At 47.5% G+C, this 19,717-nt stretch overlaps 1 protein-coding gene across 1 annotated transcript in view; it reads left to right on the top strand.

Moving 5' to 3' along the window:
* The window catches only part of FSTL1 (follistatin like 1), a 53,675-nt gene that overhangs the window by 18,205 nt on the left and 15,753 nt on the right, over positions 1-19,717 (top strand). The gene's annotated exons all lie outside the window — the stretch shown is intronic.

The raw sequence follows: 19,717 nt of genomic DNA, 5'->3' as shown, positions 1-19,717 counted from the left end.
TATCATTTGAAACCAGACTTTTTGCTGCTTAATTTGCTGCTTAATTACTTGAGGAGCTGTCAAACCTCTGTAAGTAGGCTGTTACTCCATCTCTCCTGCTTTAACCAAAGACAAGCAAATAAAGTCATCTCATTCTCTGTCTTAGAGATGTGGTGACAACTACTGACTGTACGGTGAGAGCACAGGGCTATGCTTCTCTTTTGAGAAAATAAAATAAGAAAAGATGAAATGTCAGACATGATCTTCGTGCTTGGCTCCACAGTACTTGCTTACCCAGTAACTGAGCGGGAATTTTCATGAGTAGAGCAGCAGTAGCTCAGCCATCTTCACAGACAAAGGGTTTGTGGTACCTGTGAATTCAGACTGCTGCTGTACTCATTCAGGCCCTGGGCTTCATCCCACTATGTGGTTGCCTGATGAGGGAGCATAAAGCACCCACTGGGATCAGCTGCCACACAATTCAGGTCCCAAGGGGACTCTAGCTCCAGGGGATGCTCATGCCCTACCTGCCAGCCTCTTCTCTGTGCTATCAGTCATGTCCTGAGCCTGCCTTTTCTATGAAAACCATCTGCTGATTCAGTTCTTCACCCTTGTACTATTTGTCCTGTTTGCTTCTGGCCTCAGCCTTGCTGGCAGTAATGATGGATGACCTGGAAGGGAGATGTAGCCCCCCTGCCTTTCATTTCATTGCTCCTTGCTGTCCCCCAAGCAGCAGATGCCTGTGAAATCCTGCAATCCCAGGAGAGAGCTCATTTGGCATTCCTGTTTAGCTCATGTTTGAGCAATGTAATTTGGATCAGTGGATCAGTGAGCTGTAAGGGGAAAGATTGCTCTCAGCAGTGACTGAAGTTTTAGAAGTAAAAAGGTGCTAGAATGGTCACTGTGTGTAAATTGGTGATTTCCACAAATACATACTAAATTGCTATGGTCCTTGAGAGATGTGGCTGTCTCCTCACAAGCAAGAGGCACCAGGCTGACTCTTCCACCAAATCCAGCCTCTTGCAGAGGTGCTGAGGTCTGCTCTGTGTTCTGAGCACAACTTTAACAATTCCTCAGACATGGACAAAACAACTTAATCTTGTTCTTAGAAACCATTGACCTTTTTCTGTTGACACTTTAAAAGGAAAAGTCACCCTAAGGCAAAATTCTGACATGGAAACATTTCAACCTGAGCAGTTCAGTGCTGGCAAAGTTCTCAGCAGTGGAAAAGATATTTTCATAAGAAAAAGTGTCAGGCTGCTTTTAAGCATTGGGTGCTACCTGTTACACCCATAACAGTGTGTGTTCATTCAACAACACCTTGAGTTCTGTGAATCTGCTGGCTCAGCTGCTCTCCATTCCCCAGAGGACCTTTAGAGGAGGTCAGGGTGTGAAGTACAAACCCAAGTAAAGTTGGAGGGGGATAGAGCTGCTGTTTCAAATACACAGCTTGGCATGTCTTTGTATTTTCCAGTCATGAGGATGTCTTGCAAATTCCAGATGTGTGGAAAATTGTGCCTTTACCTTGGCCTTTACTACATTTCCCATCATGGTCCTTGACTCCTTACAGGCTGTGGCTGAGATTCTGCCATGGCTTTGGCAATGTCTGCATTATTAAATTAAACATGCATGGGTTTGCCAACTTTGGGGCCAAGGGAGACCAAATGGCCAACATCTATGCTGCTGTTAGACTGTCTTAGCTCTTACTTAGAGGTGCTGCATGTGAATTACTTATTGGTTACTGGGAGTCTGTGCTAACCCCTGAAACATGTCTGAGAACTTGCAGACACCACTGGCCCTGTTCTCTGATTTTGGATGCCTGGGGTTTTGCTGTTACTGCCTGGCTCTCTTGAATTTCCCAAGGTAAGCACAACCTCTGTGCCCATCCCAAAACCATGCAGCTCCTCAGTTTTTCCCTTTGTGGTGCTCAGGAGTGGATTGTGCTCTGTCAGTCCCTGGTGGCTTCTCCTGCTGCCTCGGGGTATTCCTGTCCACAGCTGAACTTCAAGGAGCTTTGCTGGGGTTAGCCTAGACATGGAAGGTTACTGAAATATCTGTGCTATCTGTTATGAATTCACCCCATTTGGTGCTCTAAACTCTTTCTCCTAGGTTATCAGCCATAGCTATTGCTAAGGAGTGTGTTAGGAACGCCAGCAGGGAGATGAGCTGACACTGATGAGCTGACATCATTTATTGTGTGCTGTGGAGGAGTCTTCAGCTGGTTCCAATCTCCAGTTCTGGTGACACAACTGCAAGTAGCATAGAGGCAAAATCTTGTGTACCACAGTTATCTGGCATATGGGCTGTGTCCCTGCTATGAAATCTAGTCTGTACTTCTCAGCCACGGAGAAATATGCAGTAAAATGAATCTCCCATGAAGGATGGTCATTCTGCTATTTCTTCATGTAAAATTCCTTCACCAACAGCTTCAAGGACAATGCTGTATTGCTCAGGCACTTAACGCTGTAGAATTTGTCTTGGGAAATAATATAATTGCATTTTTTCCATAACAAAGCCATTACACTGTCAAAAGCCTAATTTTCTGTTGCATTAGCCGACAGCCAGCAGAGATTGCTGGGAAAAGAAAGTGCTTAGCTTAACCTAAATTTCTTGCTAGTAAGAAAAATGGAATGAAAACAAAATGAATTTATAATGAAATGGATTTATTTCTGGGCTTTCCTATTGTGCTGTTGTTTGCTTTCTTTGAGGGCATTTAGAGCTGATTAGCAGCCCTGGAGACAGAAGTCCATTATTTACCCAAAGAGCAGCCAAAAATGGAGAGACAACAATGCAGCTTTCCTCCCTCCCTTTTTCTCTATCCTCTGCATCCCAAAACAAGCCTCAAATTTGCCCAGAAGGGAGCATTCCTCATCGAAGAGAGGACAGCTAAGTCTGTGTGGTCTGCTGCTTTCTGTTGGAGATGCCAGCAGAGGATTTGCTGGAGGTCTCCAGTTCCTCAGGGTCAGGTCCCTGTGCTGGGGAGAAGCATGGAATGCCTGCCTGGACTGTGGGAGGCAAAGGGCTGGCAAGGGTGTCTGAATCCATCTGTGCTTAACCAGCCTTCTGGGAAGCAGGATCACAGGGGCTGTTCGAGGAACAAGGAGGATGAACATGTGGTCTTGCTGAAGAGATTTTGCAAAAGCCTGCACAAAAAATTTGTTTCTTTCCATGGGAATTAAAGCTAGGAGGAAGAAGTGGGAGAGCCAGATATGAGCTGGTCTGTGGCAGCATCTCTACCCTCTTCCTCCTCCCTGGGTCCTAGGAATTGTTCCTGGAATCTCTGCATGCTCTATCTGTGGTGCATGGGCACTTAGGTACATGCAGAGATCCCAAGCACCCATGGCAATTGTTGCCTGTAGCATGGCATTTTTAATTGCAGGTTTAGAGGCAATTACAAATCATTTGAAACATAGCCCTGGTTTATTGGAGAAGGTTTACAATGTGGGCAAAATGCTGTCTTTTGTCTCTCAGCTGCCCACTGAGGTAACAGCATGGCCAATAATGGATATCAGCTCCAAAACAGTAGGGGATTCAGTTCTGGAGGTGGCTTTTCCCTCTCTGAAACAAAACTACAGCTGCCTCATGTTGTTCTGTTTGTTCCCAGACTATTGAAACCATGAGTAAATCCATTCTACTTTTTCTCCATCCCTAATCTCGCATGTCACATCTTATACAGAGGATTCTTTTCCTCTGGAAGGAACGGGAATTTGATGATCATGGCTTACTGTCCTGATTAGAACCTTAGCTAAACTCGCATTGTAGTGAAAATATTAAATTCGGGTTTGTAACCTTTCTTTGCCCTCTTCTGACCATAAAATGGTGTTAAACTGCATATTTTCACCTCTGATTTGGCCTGTCCCCCAGATTTCCATGTAACAGGAGATTTTTGGATCTCATGTTTCTTTAAAAGTATTGTTGATAACAATCTAAACAGAAATTACTTTTATAAAAGAGCATTATTTATTAAGTCAGACATCTGGTTTTGCTTTCTATTTTCCTCCCTTATGCTGAGCAAGACAACAGAATGAAATGCCAGAGAGGGAAATATGTTGTTTAAGTATAGAAGTCATATGCTTAGAGTAGCAAAAGCATAGAATTTATTCATTCCTATGCCAGTGTGAATAAATATGGATGAATCAGCCATGAACACAGTCAGCCTTGACGTTAGGGGAAGGTTTATAACTGCAAGACAGTTTTAAGACCAGGCTTTCTGTGGGTGTGAGACAGGCAGAAATAGCAGCCTTAATCAGTGTCCTGTAAATGGAGTTGCACAAAGAGGGAGCACAGGTAACATGAAGATGGACTTGGTGACTCCCAGCCCTGTGTACATCCCAGCTGTGTGATCCCATTGAAGGCAAGAATTGGTGCTAGGGACTGGTGCTGGAGGGCAGGAGGAGCAGTGTGCTGGCAAAGTGGGCAAGGAAAGTCATTGGGCAGGCAGGGAGTGGGGGGCTGAAGTTCATCTTACTCCAAAGCATTAGAAAGATGGCAAAGACTGTGACTGCCCAAGCACCTTGAGGAAATTAAGTTTCCACAAGGACAAAGTTACAGGAGTAAAAATCAATCATGAGAGGGAACAACACAGGACAGGAAGCAGACTACAGTTTGACAACACAGAGCAATGAGAGCTGCTGGCAACTGGAGGAAGTTCAGTGCTAATGAACAGAAAGTCTGGCACTTGAGAGAGAAATTAAACAGCCTGTGGACAGCAGAAAGGGTTGTGTAGCAGAGAGACACTCCAGGTGACTGAGTTTATTACCAGGAGCATCCTTGCTGAAAACCTCACGCTGCACTGGTGGTGTGAAGCAAACAACACATTTCTGCTCTGGAATGGTACTTTTGCTCTTCCTCCCTGGGGTTCCCTTGTCCAGAGCTAGGCTGAGGGTGGAAAGGACAGTGCCAGGGGGCCAGAGGTTCAGCAGCACTGGGATGCAGGGATAGAGCTGTGCCAGATACAGCTCCTACAGCAGCCATGAATTAGTGAGGAGTTGGATGGCAAAAAGACACCTGTTCTTGCCTTGTGATTTCAGTAAGATGGTGTGGGAATGGGGCCATTTGACTGCCTGTGTGGCATGAAAAAAATAATTGTCTTGGGGAAGTATTAGGAGAAAGGATCTGTGTGAAGAAGACACACAAAAAGCCACTTCTGGCTATAATCTGTCTTGTGTGCATATGGCAGTGGTGCAGTTTATACACTCACAGAAAAAGCACATGCAATTAATTCAGCTCACATCTGAGACATGACAGGGGAGGGAAATAGGGGAGCACTTGCCTTAAACAATATGATAAACTATATAGTACACAGCAACTGCAAGGACCTTGCTTTTCAGAGCATTCACAACAGGGACAGGCCAGCCCCTGACAGGGACTCCCTTGCACAAAGGAATGTGGCCAGCTAAGGGAATACCATGGATTTTTCTAAGAGATCTCTGCCACTTGTCTGTTGGTGTGCCTCTGGTTTGCATGCACAGAGCATGAGAGCATCAAGATCTCCCCAAGACATTGGATCCAGCTGGTTTGGTGGTTACTCTTCCACAGATTCTGGTGGGTTTGTGTTGGTTTGGTTGTTGGTTTTGTTGGGTTTTTTTTTTTTTTTGGACAGGGTTGTGTTTATAATTCCCTATCTTAGCTATGTGAGAGAGAGAGGGCTACAGCTTCCACCCAGGCTCCGAGCTTATCTCTGCCAGCAGCTGGTGCCACAGGGTGGTGTGATCCTTGAGAGCTCCCATCTGATCTCCTGAGCTGTGCCAGCTTCATCCTGTCAGAACAAAGGGCTGGATTTGGAGTGGTTCAGAGGAGGCCATCATTCAGGGAGACACCTTTTCTTGCTGGCTGTGGAGGGTCAGGGCTGAGCTCCTGCACCAATGCTGAATTTAAGTGGGAACCACTGAGAGGGCAGTATGTTGGACTGAAATTCTGCCAGGCCACTGGCAGAGTCTCCCTGTAACATTGTGATGGGGCTGAGCTGCACACAGACACTATGAAAAAGCTTCCCTTCAGCATCTGGGGTTGGGAATTTCGTTTGGCTTGTGCTAGAGCTGGGCAGGGCAGATGGATGTATGCAGATGTCTGTATTGCAGCCCTCCAAGTGCCTGCCCTACTGACTGCTTTGGTGTTGCACAAACACAAAGACCTCGAGTGCTCTTTGGGTTCCCTCCCTATAGCACACATTTCCCAGCTGTGGGCAGTGGTGCTTCACATGCTTGATCTGTGACGAGCTCTGGGAGCCATGAGGACAAAACAGATGAGAAACACATGTTTTATTGAGCAAGTTTGCGTGCTGATAGCATCATGGCCTCAACATTTTGCACCACGTCTCCTTAAGGCAGCTGTAACTCTCAGGGAAAGCAAGAAAGCTGCCTTGGTCTCTGCTGGGCTAGCTGGGGGCCCGAGGGGGTCACAGCTGGTCCCAAAGCCAGAGGGGTCTGTGCTGGGCTCTTGCAGCATACCTGGCAAGCTGGGGTTTGCAGCTCTCTCTCTGGGCTGGGAGGCAGCTGCTCCTCCCTGGCAGTGCAGCTGCAGCTGCTTCGAGGAAAACTTTTGAGCCAGGAATGCGTAAGGATGCCGGCATCTGTGTGCGCTCCCAGCCTTTCATCTCTGAAATGCAGCCCAGCCAGGCCACAGGGCAGAAAGCAAAACGTCCTGGGAAGGGCTCAGGAAGTATTAGAGAATAGTTCATGCTGCTGGAGGTGATTCAAGCAGTGATCCCTCTTCTAGGAACGCAGGCTGCAGGAGGCATGGAGAGCCTTGGGGTCACTAGCAGGTCTTGGAGCCCTCTCCTTCTCGCCCAGGTCATGACTGAAGCTCATAGCAAGTCCCTGATGCCTCATCATTGTCTCTGGGGCAGGGAGAAAGGTGAGATGGGCAAGTGCTCAGATTCTTGTCATCACATGTGTCTGGCACTGATTGCTTACCCTTACTGGTTTGGGGCGAGACAGGCTGGTGGAGTTCAAAAACCCTGTGTTTAAGTGACTGCAGTGATGTACTCAGGTCCTTTACGTCTCTGCAAGTTGAGCCACCTCTGGGTGTGTGTAGAGGTCATGGCAGTGTCTCTTGAAATTACCCATCAGGGGAGGAGAGCCGGGAAGACCCAGGCACCTGCTCTGCAGCTGGAGGCAGTGCCGTGTTGTCCCTGCACGAGTCCTGGGTGCACTCTGCTTCCCCAGGCACATGTAGTGCACATATCAGCCTCCCATTTAAGTTTCTGCATGCAAACCTCCTGATGGCCATCAGCTTGCCCAGCTGGGTTTGGATGGTGCCAGCAGGGCAATGATATCCTCCTCTGCTGACAGCTGCAGCACTCACTGTGTGTCTCAGGAGGCAGGCACGGGGCTCTGAAGGATGAGAAGCAATGCGGCAGGACCGAGTGTTTGAGAGGGGAGCAGAGCAGAGCAGGGTTTGCGGCCCTGGTACAGTTTAGCTGGGAGCTGCCTCATTAAATCACTGCTTTGCTGGAGTGGCTCAGAGGAGGGGATGCCTCCCCTGAAGCAGCATCTCTCTGGGTTCTCATAACCACCAAATGGAGATGTGGCTTTATTTTTCTGTTTGTTTGTTTTTGAAAGTCGAGCCATGGGAGTCAAAGTCTTCCCAACTAGACAGGAAAAAATTCCATGGTTGCAGAGAGAGGGAGAGCGATGTCTGCAACAGTTCTTCGTTATTTCCAGACACAGTCACAAAGAGCCAGATGGAAGGAGATGAAAGAATTAGAAGAATAGGTTGCTTTAGACACCAAATAACAATGTTATAGGAATAAAGCCATTGGAATAACTTTTTGGTTTTGTTTTTTTAATTTCCTAGCTGAATCACAACTCAAAAACTGCATTTTAGGTCAGTTGAAATTCATGTTTTATTTCCAGCAGAAAAAAATTGCTGGGCAAACAAAGTTGCTAAACTTACCAAAACATGTTTTTATTTTGCTTTCTTTGACCTTCAAGCTTACATACATAACCTCATGAAATATATTTAAAAATAAGAGAGGGAAAAGAGTTCACTTCATCTTAGAAATCATTTTGGAATCAAAGCTGTTCCCTGAACTAGGCACAAATTTCCAAATAGTTTTGGTCTACCTCAAATTGCATTTCCTAGTGAATTAGGTCTCTGTCTGAAAAATGTTACCCAGCCTTATTTAGGAGTTATAGGAAATCAATGGTCACTTCCCTTGTTTCTTAATCACAGAATTGCCTTTGGGCTGCAAATGCTGCCAAGTCTGTGCTGTCAGCCATGGGGACATGAGGGAAGCTCTGCTCTGGCAGAAGTGGTGGTGACTGAGCCTGGTTCCCCAAGACTACACGTGTAGGAATGGGGTGTGCCATTGCTCATGAGCACAGCAGAGGTTGTTTGCTTCATTTTCCCCTTCATTTTATATACTGCTCCTCTGCTGGCAGGGGGATTGTGGTTCTGACAGGTGTATCTTCCAAGCAACACTTCATAAGCTAACAGGTCAGGAGGGATGTTGGGGGAAATAGCACCCAGCTTCCTCACTGATTGTCCACACAACATAATTATCTCTTGTTCCCCTTCTGTTTAGGCTGTGTTAAATCAGAAATGAGGCAGGGGACCCACAAGGACACACCAGTGTAAGCACAAGCAGCTTGCCTAAGAAAAAGCCTCCGTGTTTGACCAATCTTCTTGGGTGATGTTTGGTCCAGCAAAAGCTGCAGGGAGCAGTGCAGGGGCTAAGGGGCCACTGTTGGCTGTGGTGCTGATAGCCTGGACAGACACCCATCCTTGGGGCATCCATGGGAAGGCTGGAAGCCCTTGGTCTCTAGAAAGTTTTTTTCTGTCCTTCCAACTGTGGCAGTTTCCATATTGACTCTACTTTGTAGCCTATTTCACAGTGATGCTGCCAGTTTTCTCATGGCCTTGTTGCTTATCAGAGTTTCGTCTTGGCTGTCTCAGTGAAGAAGTCAGTCATTAAGTGTAAGTCAGAGACTTACAGAGCTTTCCCTACCTCAGAGGGAAGTCTCTTGAGGATGGGCATGAAATGGTGTTAGCACTTCACAGGGATGGTTTCAGGTGCTGGTGACTTGACTGGAGGCTTTCTGAAGAATAATAGGGACAGCAGGAGTTGAAAAGAACGTGCTGCTCATAACTTGGGTCACAGTTCCCCTTGTGCTGGATCCCACATGGCCCAACATTGCTACTCCTTGATCTCAGTGTGGGGCTGTGGGGTGACTGCCCTTGCAGTTTAATAGGATTTGCTTGTTGCTGATGTGATGTTTCTGAGAGCAGTGAACACATGCACGTGTGTCTCTCCCTGTGTACCTCTGCAGCCTTCCCAGTGTCCCAGTTTCAGCAAGGATTTTCACTTAGTTTTTACAGCAGAGTTTTTTCTCTCCTCTTTCCAATACTAATCAGTAAATGCACACACCTGCCAGTTGTCAGGTCATCTCCTGAAATCCTAGTTTGCATTTTGCAGGCTGCAGTATGGTAGACCTTTGGCAGACTTGCCTTCAGCTCCCTCTGGCTACAGGGACACAGTTTAACCTTGGATGGAGCCATGCCTTTTTGGCAGATGCATCACTGATGAGCAGACTCCAGGTTCCTTCCACAGCCTACTCAAACTTTTCCTCTCTTCCATGTTCACCTTACTTCACTTCTATTTTCAGGTGTTCCTGTTAGTCTGATAACCATTCCTAGCTATATGATTTCAGGAAGGGGATGGATGCTCCCTCAATACCACAGACCAAGAATAGTTGTCTACACAAAATAATGCCTAATAATGAGGAATTTTCTGAGCTTTCCTCACTGTTTTCATTGGGTAAAGGGGATTTCATGACTGCATGAAGTAGAGAAGCTTCAAAGAAGAGAAATTACTGTGACAGAGCACTGTCCCCTGGGGATTTGCTCTTCCACAGCTGCCTCCAGCAGAGCCACTGGGTAGAGCAGACCCAAAGCTGCTCTGCCTTAACAAGGAGCTGATCAAATCCTTGAGCCCGGCTAGAAAATGGGAAATACAGAACTGGCTTATTTCCAGCTCTGTTCTCACTCTCCCACACTGAGGCTGACTCAGTGTTTCCCCCCAGTCACACAGCAATTTCCATTGCTTTTTTTGCAATGGGCTGTGGTGGAAGGAGAGTAAAGAAGGACTAAGGGACAGAGCTGGGAAGAGAGATCATCAAATCCATTGCAGTTGGATTCCCATCCCAGTGAGGGGAACAAAACCACTGAGGACTCTTGCACAAGAAGCTGGAGGCTGCTGGTAAACCTCAGCATTTCCTGCAATCTACATTCCCCCCGTGTATCCAGTTACTGGAAGTGGTGTGAATATGCCATAGGGTTGTAAATTCTAATTTGCCTCCCACTGCTTAGCTCACTCTTTCCTCCTCTCTGTTGGAGCCAGGTGATGGCTGAGAAATGTGCCAGATTTGGATTCCATTCAGAAATAAATCATCCCCGGTCAAAAAAAAGAGGCAACAAAACTTACTGGCAGGACCAGTAAAATTTGCAGGACTTCAGAGTGTGGGAAATTAGGGGAATGAAGGATGAAAAAAGAGGGCTGCCATGATACAGAATGAGCTGTGGATCAACACAGATTTAGGGCTGAAAAGGGAACATTTGAGGTTGTATATGGCACAAACTGCCTCAGATTGGGTAATGGGTGTGGGGGCAGGCAGCTGTGTCAGTGTACCTCAGAATGGGGCAGATGAAGGAAGGAACATACACCTTTGGGGAAATGCCATCTGTCAGAGAAACCTCCCTTTTACAGCTGAGCCTGGGTGTGCTTAGAGAGAGAGAGGTGATGACACCTATGTTTAGTTGCTAGCAATAGTTTGTGGTATGCAGATCTTCTCTGGTGTGGAGGCCCTGGGGCTGAACTCTTCATCTTCCTCCATCTTCCTGCTGTCAAAGGCTTCCTCTGACAACTCATAAGTGTTGTGACATACAGAACATCACCCTCCTGTTGGAATTCAGAGGTCAATGCTGGTCTTGTTCTTATTTTTGCTTTAAACAAAATAGGATGGAGAATTGTGATTCCTAGGAGCTCAGCCATGGCAAAATAGAGCCTGGCCCTGGGCACTCAGGATATGGGAAGAAGAATCATGCCTCAATGAGGAGTACAACTGGTGCATTCTCAGGACTCTAGCTGGTCAGAGTGACCCCGAGATACGTTAGAAAGTCTCTTTTCCCAGCCCAGGGGTCGAAGAAGGAGTCAGAGCTCCTCAGTTCTTGGTCTCAAGGTTGTTTATTGTATCCTGTCTATACATTTTTTTCTCCTGTCCAGCTGAGGTCCATTCAGCAAGACAGTCAGAGGCACTCTGCCTGCCCCCAGGGTGGTGTTATCTTTTTATACTAACAACTACGTGTACAATATTTACAGTAACTTTCCAATACCTATCACCTATGTTAGACAGTGAGCTTCTACTCTAAACCAATCTAAAAGTGCCAACATCACAGCAGAGTATGGAGGCCAAGAAGAAGGAGAAAGGCTGGACACACTCAGATTCCTCCATCTTGCTCCCTGAACCCCCATTCTAAAAACCCCAAAAAAATCTATTTCTCACCCTGTGATAAGCTAATTATTTTTCTACTTATACTTTTGTGGCTTGCAGATCCTCATCTAAGGTTGGTAACTTTTTCCATGGGTCATAATCAAAGTCACAGGTGTCTTGGGCTCTGTGCCAGGGTCTCTGAGCCCCCTGGCAGGGGTCCTGGCAATCCAGGACAGCCAGAGGGATGTCCTGAATTCCGACAGTGCGTCACTCAGTGAAGTGGTCCTGGCTTCCCAGAGAGCAGAGGGAGCTGAGCTGCTGTCTCCTGGTCATTCTTGAGCAAGTCTTACACCTTGGGCCTTTCCTTTCCAGTCTTGTCACATGAGAGGGTGACACTGATCTCATCCCTAAGGCCCTGTACTACTAACTTCAGTTAGGACCTTTCACATGCACTGAGATGCTTCCCTGTGCGTGAGGGTGATTTTTCTATCCAAATACAAAGTGATTAACTTGATTCCTCCCTCTGAGAACCATGGTGCAGCAGAGCATCACATCCTGTCCTCCTGTGGGACTGATTCTGCCCTGCTTACAGCTGAAGCCTCTTCAGCTGCTTTGGTATGCACAAATCAGTCACACTCTGAACTCCTGCCTCCATGCCTTGCTGGGAACAACACTAGTAAGAAAGATCCTTGGTGGTTGTGGAAAAGCTGGCAATTTCACCACATGATGCAGCAGAAGGGAATCAAACTCCTCCTTCCTGAGGTGCTGTAGGGATAGGTGGAGGGAATAGTGCCGAGAGAAGTGCAGCTTTGGGACATGATACTTTGGAATCTGTGATTATAAGGAGTGTTTTTGCCTGAGCAGCAGAGAGGCTGCAGGAGTGAGAGTGCTGCCAGATGCAAGCTCCCTTCCTTCTAGCAGCCATTTTCCAGACTTGTTTGCAGGAGCGATTTCCTCTTCTCCAGACTCTCATGTCATTGTTCCCCTAATGGGGCCTCACTGGTCATTGCCTTGTGGTGGAAAATATGAGGCTGTGGGGGCCAGAGCACAGACATTCCTTCCAGCTTAAAAGGGAAAACAGAGTCCTTGAGCAGCGGAGTCCCCGAGAGGTGTGCCTGGCTCCGGAACTGTTTCATGCTGTAAGAGATATCAGCTGTTTGGCAGATGCCTTTTTGCTCTTGATTAGGTTGTAGGGAGAAAACCCTCCTTCTTCCCAGTTCTTGCTTCCCTTTCTGTGCAGGCACCAACTTCTGCCTGCTCTCTGTGGGACATGAGAAAGCCATGGCTGGTGTGTGAGGGCTGCTGCCCCTGCCAGCGGTCCAGGCTGCGTCTCCACAGGGCTCAGTGGGGAGGTAGAGCTCTGTATCTATCCTGCCAATGTCTGCAAGGCAATGCTGCCCAGGCAGGCTTTTTTAGTAACAGTACAAACATCAGACATCTTCATCTCCATTTCCCTGACAGAGTCATGGATGAATTCCTACAAGCAGGTTTTCACAAGCTGTGTTGTTTTTCCACGGCCTCATGTAGAGGTCACTGACCTGATGGGCCCCCTTTATCACAGAGGTCACTCAGAGCCTCAGCCACTCTCCTGCTCAATGCTCATATAATCGTCACATCTGATCCATGGATCTTGGTCTGAGCAGCCAGCAAGTCAGGGAAGGTCTCACACAAATGGGTGAGGTACGGGTTTGCAGAGAGGGAACCTCCTATGAGCTCTGGGAGTTGCAGTTCCTTCCCTCTATTGCTTTCTTTTCTCTGCATCCAGATTTCTGGGAACACACCCTGATTTCCAGTATGTGCAGAGATGTATGGTCTGGCTTGTTTCCCATGAGCAAAGTCAGCTGCCATTAAATATTCATCTCACAAGCATTTAAAAGCCTTTAAGGGGTTGCACTTGACATTTTAAGAGAGCCAGTCCTAGATGTCAGTTGAAAATAGAAAAAGATAGGGTCAAAGTATTGGAAAGAGGGGTTGGCTGATGTCTAGGTGTGTGGATTGGTGGATTGGGGCACATGCTGTCCTCCATGGCAGGCATCCCACAGGAAGGGCAGTAGCTCCTGGCACTGTGTCCAGATCTCTGTTCACAGCCCTTGGTTGAAGCTGGCTGAAATACCCTAGTGATGGAAGCTCTGAGGGGGCAGCAGTGAGATGGGGTCTGTCCTCCAACACAAAGGAAATGCTGTAAGGGAAGCACAAGAGTCAGTGGCAGGGAGACAGCAGGGGGCCTGGATTCATGGCAGGGGGCTGGAGCGAGGATCTGTCCTCAGGACTGCAAGCAGCAGTGACGTTGAGTCTGTCAAGAGGAGAGGCTGAGCCAGAGAAATGTTGTGTGGGGCTCTGCAAAGGAATTCCTGCCTGGTTCCCTGTGGAAGCAAAGCAATGTCAGCAGGCTGCCTGTGCCTGCCTGCCTGTCTCTGGCCTCCAGCGAGCCTTGAATCCATGGGCCTGTTTCTGGCACAGCTGATAAAGCAGTGGAGGCCTCCGAGATAATGGGATCCAGCTGGTTTTGTGACTCTAGGTGACTGCCTTAATGAGAGGGGCCTGTGAAGACCTCCCCTGAGGAAGGGGTCCATGAGCTGCCCTGGAACTGGCTGACAGGCCGTGCAGAGAGAGCTGTTGGAAACTGGCCTTCGTTAGTTCTGCCGCTGGCAGGGTGGCTTTAGGAGCTGGGGGAGGGGGAGTCCTGCAGTTTAAATGGCATGGACCCCTCGGCATCCAGCACGGACCCCGTATTGACACCCTTCAAATAGGATATTGTTAGCACTGGGAACATTGTCAAATGCAGCAGGTCACACTCCCTTGGGGAACCCAGCCCTGGTCCAGATTTTGCCTGGCAAACATCTCTTCTTTTTTGACTCCCTAGCTCAGGGATAGTGTGTTTTTGAGCCTTTCCAGCTGCCTAGCAACACCTTCACTGGTGTGAGCAGCAGGACATGCACCATGTGTCTTCCAGAGACAGGTGGGATCCCTGCAGCAGGGGAGGGAGGAGTTCCAGAGGGTGACACTTTGAGTCCAGATAACACCAGACCAACAGAAGTGTTCAAGAGATGACCCTGCACCCATGTGTACAGCAACCTCTGGCAGGAGGTTCCATTCCAAAGTAGAGTATGTTTTATTCCACAGCCTACTGTACCATTCCAATAGTGATGATGTCCTGGGATTGTCCTGATGATGTCTGTTTTTTTTGGAGAGCTGAATAGCATGATTCAATCCTCACTTGCTGGGCTTATCACAGTCTTATTTTTGCTAAATGAAACTCAAGCCTTCCAAGTAAGAATTTAAGATAATTTGTGTGGATTTTCTTCCAACCTGGGGCAGTAGTCCAAAGGAAGGAAAACTGTAATGGTCACCTTACCTATCTATTTATGGCAAGCCCAGTGTCAGGGATGCCTGCTTGTTTCACGCTAATCTGCTCAGTTTATGCTGCTGCCAAGTTTCCGCCCCATCACAGCAGAGTGTTAGTGGATCCAGGGAGCTGCCACAGGAATTGGGTCAGGTTTGCAGGGAGGAACAAGTGCTTTGCTTGTTAGGTGCAAACCAAAACAACAGGACAAACGTGCTGGCAGAGCAGGCTGCACAAATGACCAGAGGTGACAAGCTGGCTGCCCCTTGGTGCCCTCAGTGAACATGGGAGCTGGTCTCCCTGGACCTCTGCAGGAGGACACTGCTGCTGAAAGAACTGGAGAATCACTTGGGTAATGGGATGAAACACATAAGCCAAATGCTTTCTCAGTGCCATCACTGTACAGGAGTTGCTAAATTTTCCTGGCTACCCCCTGAGCTGCTCTGCTGCCCAGCTCTCTCTTTTTGAATGTTGCAGCACAATGCTTCTCCCTCCCAGCTCCACAACAGGAGAGGAGGGAAGTTTGGAAGTCAGGAGACATAGCTTATCTCAGCTTTCTGCATCATTAACCTCTACTGCCTTGTGTTTCCAAATCTTTCTGCGTTCAGAAGCAAACATTGCCAAGACAACAGCTAGACAAGGTGCTAAATTTCATGGCTGGATGTTGAGTTGGTTTAGAAATTATACAGGCTATGCAGTTTATGGGTAACACCTTGGCATGTTCAGAGATCCCTTACATTCCTACTTCCCTGTTAGTTGTGGCAGGGAACAGGCAAAAGGGATGTGGATGTGAAGATGTAGGGATGACTGGCAGAAATAGGTAGCTGCACAGCTTATTTCTCTCTGTTGCATGGAGGGGAGTCTGTTGTGAATTGTACTGATTATATCTGAAAACTTGTAGCCAGCTTTTGCTGCTGCCTTCCCTGAGGCATGAGAATCTGTGTATGTCTTGCAACCCCAGACATCATTTTAGTGCCCTTTAGTTTTGCCTTCTCTGTGTAATACTCAAGTTTGTATAATACATGGGATTGCCTCCCATAGGAGTTTTCAGTGCTCCAGCTTTAGAGCACTTTGATTTCCGTGCTCATCACGCAAGGCAAAACCACAAAACCTTGATTTTACAGCAAAGAGCACAGAGCATTTTGTGAGGGTCAAGTAATTTTATGTATTTCCAGAAAGTGATGCCAAAAGAAGAAAGGACCTGCCCTCACTGCTGATACCAGAAAAGGTTGTTACTTGTATCAATAGGAGCAGGACAGTAGGTCCAATGCAGTATGGGCTGCTGAGAAAAAGGTTTTTGAGGTCTCAAAGAGGAGATTTTATGTGGAAAGATATGCAGAAAACAAGCCAATATGAGGGGTTGTTGTGAAGCATATAAACTCCCCATCTTATCTTTCTGCTTGTTTCCCAGGATGCGTGTAATGGCAGTAATTCCTGCTGCTCTCTTCGGGCTGTAGGGCACTGTGGACATGGAGCTGCATGCACAGCTCTTCTCTGCAGGTGGAATTTGTTGTTCCTTACAGAGGTGTTTTGTCATTGAATTGTTCATGGTTTCAAATTTCACAAGCTGGGAAAGTCCCAATTCCCATCAAGGGACACCAGACAGTCATGGTTCAGTAGGGGCCAGGGGAGGAGGCAGCCAAGGGAGAGCTGCAGTGGGCAGTACCCTTGCAATGGCAAGGAGCCATGACACCTCTTTTCTGCCATTTCTACAATCACTGCAGACACTGCACTGTTTCCATGCAGTCCCACTAGTGCAGAGCAGGCACAGCACCAGGCAGGACCTTGGGATCCTGTGCAGACCTGGCACTGCCTTGGTGCGTCAAGTCACACTCGGTCCTGGACAGCCGGGCGCAGGCAGGGACTCGGAAATGCTCCGGATGTCTGTGCTTACTCTGTGTTGGGGGTCCAACTTCTCAGCACCAGATGCTGCCAGAGATGAGAAACAGCCCTTTCCACTGCCTAATTTCCTAATTTTAGCTCTCCACCTTGAGGCCCTGCATTGCTGGTTGCCATGGCGATCCTTCACCACTGGCATTGCCTCTGGCTTTTGCCTGCGGGTGCCTTGGAAATGTCTTTTTCCTCCTTGCTCCTCAGGAGACAACAGCTGAGGCAGAGGCATTGCATGTGACTCTCTGCACTGTCAGCTCAGGTCTTCTGCTTAGTGTTTACCTGTTAACATGCACCTTCATCCACAGGGTTACACTTCCCAGCCCTCCAAATGCATTGTGCATTCCCATCCCCATTTTCTGTGTACAAGCTGGGCTATGCATACATGATGCTACCCAGCTGCCCTGAACTTCTGGCCCTTGAGCTGTTGAGAACAGCCTTCTCCATGGTCCTTGCCAGAGAAGATGGCTGTGAAGGTCGTGCCCCTGCAGGTGAAGGGTCAGAGTGCCCCTGTGCTGTGGCAGACATTCCAAAGGCACAGGCACTCCTGCCCTGGCTTCATCCTGGCAGCTTTTACACTTTCCCACTTGTTCTCTGGGCAGCAGAGGAGTACCTAAAAGAAAGAGAGAGAGCTTGGGCGCCTCACTCGAGGCAGAAGAGAGGAAGTGCCTTGCCAAGGCTTGCAGTGGAAATGCCACTGTGCAGCAATTAATAACAACTCTCTGCCCTTTCCCTTCCGCCTGCCTGAGCGCGCTGTGGACTGGAACGGGTGACACTTGCCAAGCACAGGATGACAGAAAAGGCACAGGCAGCTCTCAGAGACAAAGCAGTGTAAAAGCTGTGATTCCAGTAAATCCTGATATTAATTAATTTAAGGGCAATGATGTTAAAACACTGTGGAGTCTTTTTTTTACGTTTTAAATTTTTAAAATTTGTGGTTTATATTTTAAAGCTTTTACAAGGCAGGTGCAAGGATGGACTATTCAATAATTAAGTGGCAGCTGCCATCCTCACTCACACGACTCCAGCAGGTAAAGCTTTATAAAAACATATATTACAAGGTCCAAGGTAAGTATCTGTCACTATCAGAGTATCTGTCACAAGAAACCAGTTTGGCTGGTAGATTCTGGGAGATCACCAGAGAATCAGGAGATTATAAAGCCCCATTTGCATACCCCCACTGGGCTCATCCAGTCATGCACCTCTGTCCCTGTTACACTGTCATTTGTGCACAGGAGACTCCCACATTTGCTGGCAAGGCAGCCAGGAGCTGCTAGAAGAGCTCTCACAGCTGGCTTTGAGAAACCCTGTGCCAGAGTGAGAGGGCAGGCAGAGCAGCTTGCTTCATTTCTTCCTCTGGCTGAATCCTGAGGTGGAGAAAGCCATGCTGGAATGTGGCAATGAGTCCCAAACCCCTGCCAGCCTAGGGCAACTTAAGGCAATAAGAAGAAGCAATCAGAAAATTGTATTGCTTTGATTAATAAGAAAAATCAGAGTAATGTGGCCTGCTAGCCTGGCAGGTGGCAGAGTGTCTTCAGAAGCTGTTCTGGTGATGTCACCCTGCCAGCATCCCCTGCCCAGGTTCCAATGGAAGAGCTGTGGGATGGTTCCTGGGCTTTAGCACTAGCAGGGAGGGAGCTGTGGATGGCCACATTGGAGACTAGGTTTCCAAGTGAGCTCCCTTGGGGAGAGGAGTCCAGCAATCTGAGCTTGGCACAGCAGATGCTTGTTAAGGCCAGCTGCATTATAGCAGTGCCCTAAGTCCCAGGCAGGAATCAAAAGCCAGGCTTGGCATTGGTGGGCATGGATGGGAGGTGGCTGCTGGCAGTCCTGCCTGTCCATGGGAGAGGCAGAGTGCTGCCATCTAATGCAGGCACCTGGATTACAGACCTCACTGGGTGGCCATTCAAAGCTGTGCCCAGCTGGTTTTTCCGTCTTTGACGGCTTGAAGGGATTGACAAGTTGTTCAAAACCCCTTAAATGGATCAGCACTTTGGTAGCTACATGCATTTTAGGTGTGTGAGTGCCCAAAGTCAGACTCCAGCCTTGGACAATTAGAGTTTTCCTTTGTGCATTTTGCAAAATGAGCTATTCTTCCTTCCCTGCGCTGAGCTGCACGAGGTTGCTTTGTGCAGTGAAGCACTCCTGTTGTTCCATCCCACCCCAGAAGTAACTGGTTCATTTACCCCAGCCCTCCCCTGGAAGATGACTGGAGAGAGCTGGATGCAGGAGAAGAGATAATGTGTCACTTGTAGCTCAGAAACAAAATGTGAAAGGAGATGAAGAGGCAGGAGGGTGATGCTGTCTTCATGGGGAGAACAGGTCTGGGACATGGAATACATTTCTCAGCTAAGACTGGCATGTCCAAACACTGTATTTGACAGAATAAGCAGCAAAATAGGAACTCCTGCAGAGAATCCAAGAGATGTTTGTCACTATGTGAACCTGGAGGGATTCCTGCAGTGATTTGAAAAGACCTTCTCAGGTTTGATGAATTGTGCAGTAGGCCAGCAAACAAACTATTCTGAAGACCAGGGCAAGGTTATTCAGAAAATGATCTGGATGTCTCTGTGGGCTGTTCAGTAAAGACAGCACCTCTCTGAAACTGTGGTTTAAAATCAAAACAAACAAAAAACTAGAATAAAGAAGAAATAGGAGGAAAAAATGTGTTAATCATTTGTCAATAATGCTTGCTCTTCTGACAAATTCTGTTCCTTTTTCATCACCTATTTTCAAAAGTAAGTGATGGAGGTACAAAGATGCCACAAATGAGCAGAGTATAAGAATAATACTCTGATGAGAAGGTGAAAAAACATTTTTGTATTAGAGGGAAGAAACATAGCAGATGTGATTGACTTATCTCACTGATTATTTTTCATTCCTTAATCTTCTTTCTGATGCAAAACTGTTGCAGAAGCGAGCTGGCTGGCTTAAACCAGATACTCAACATACAATGGAAAATGTTAAGTGAAATGAGAGTCACAAAGGAAATTAATGACAAAGCAGGGAATTAAGCCAGGCTCTTCAAAGTCTGAACCCTGAAACTGCCTTCTCTTTTAAAAGTCTATTTTAA

The sequence above is a fragment of the Ammospiza caudacuta genome, chromosome 2, assembly GCF_027887145.1.
Source record: "Ammospiza caudacuta isolate bAmmCau1 chromosome 2, bAmmCau1.pri, whole genome shotgun sequence".
Classification (NCBI taxonomy): Eukaryota; Metazoa; Chordata; class Aves; order Passeriformes; family Passerellidae; genus Ammospiza; species Ammospiza caudacuta.
This window is presented reverse-complemented; position numbering and strand designations above follow the sequence as displayed.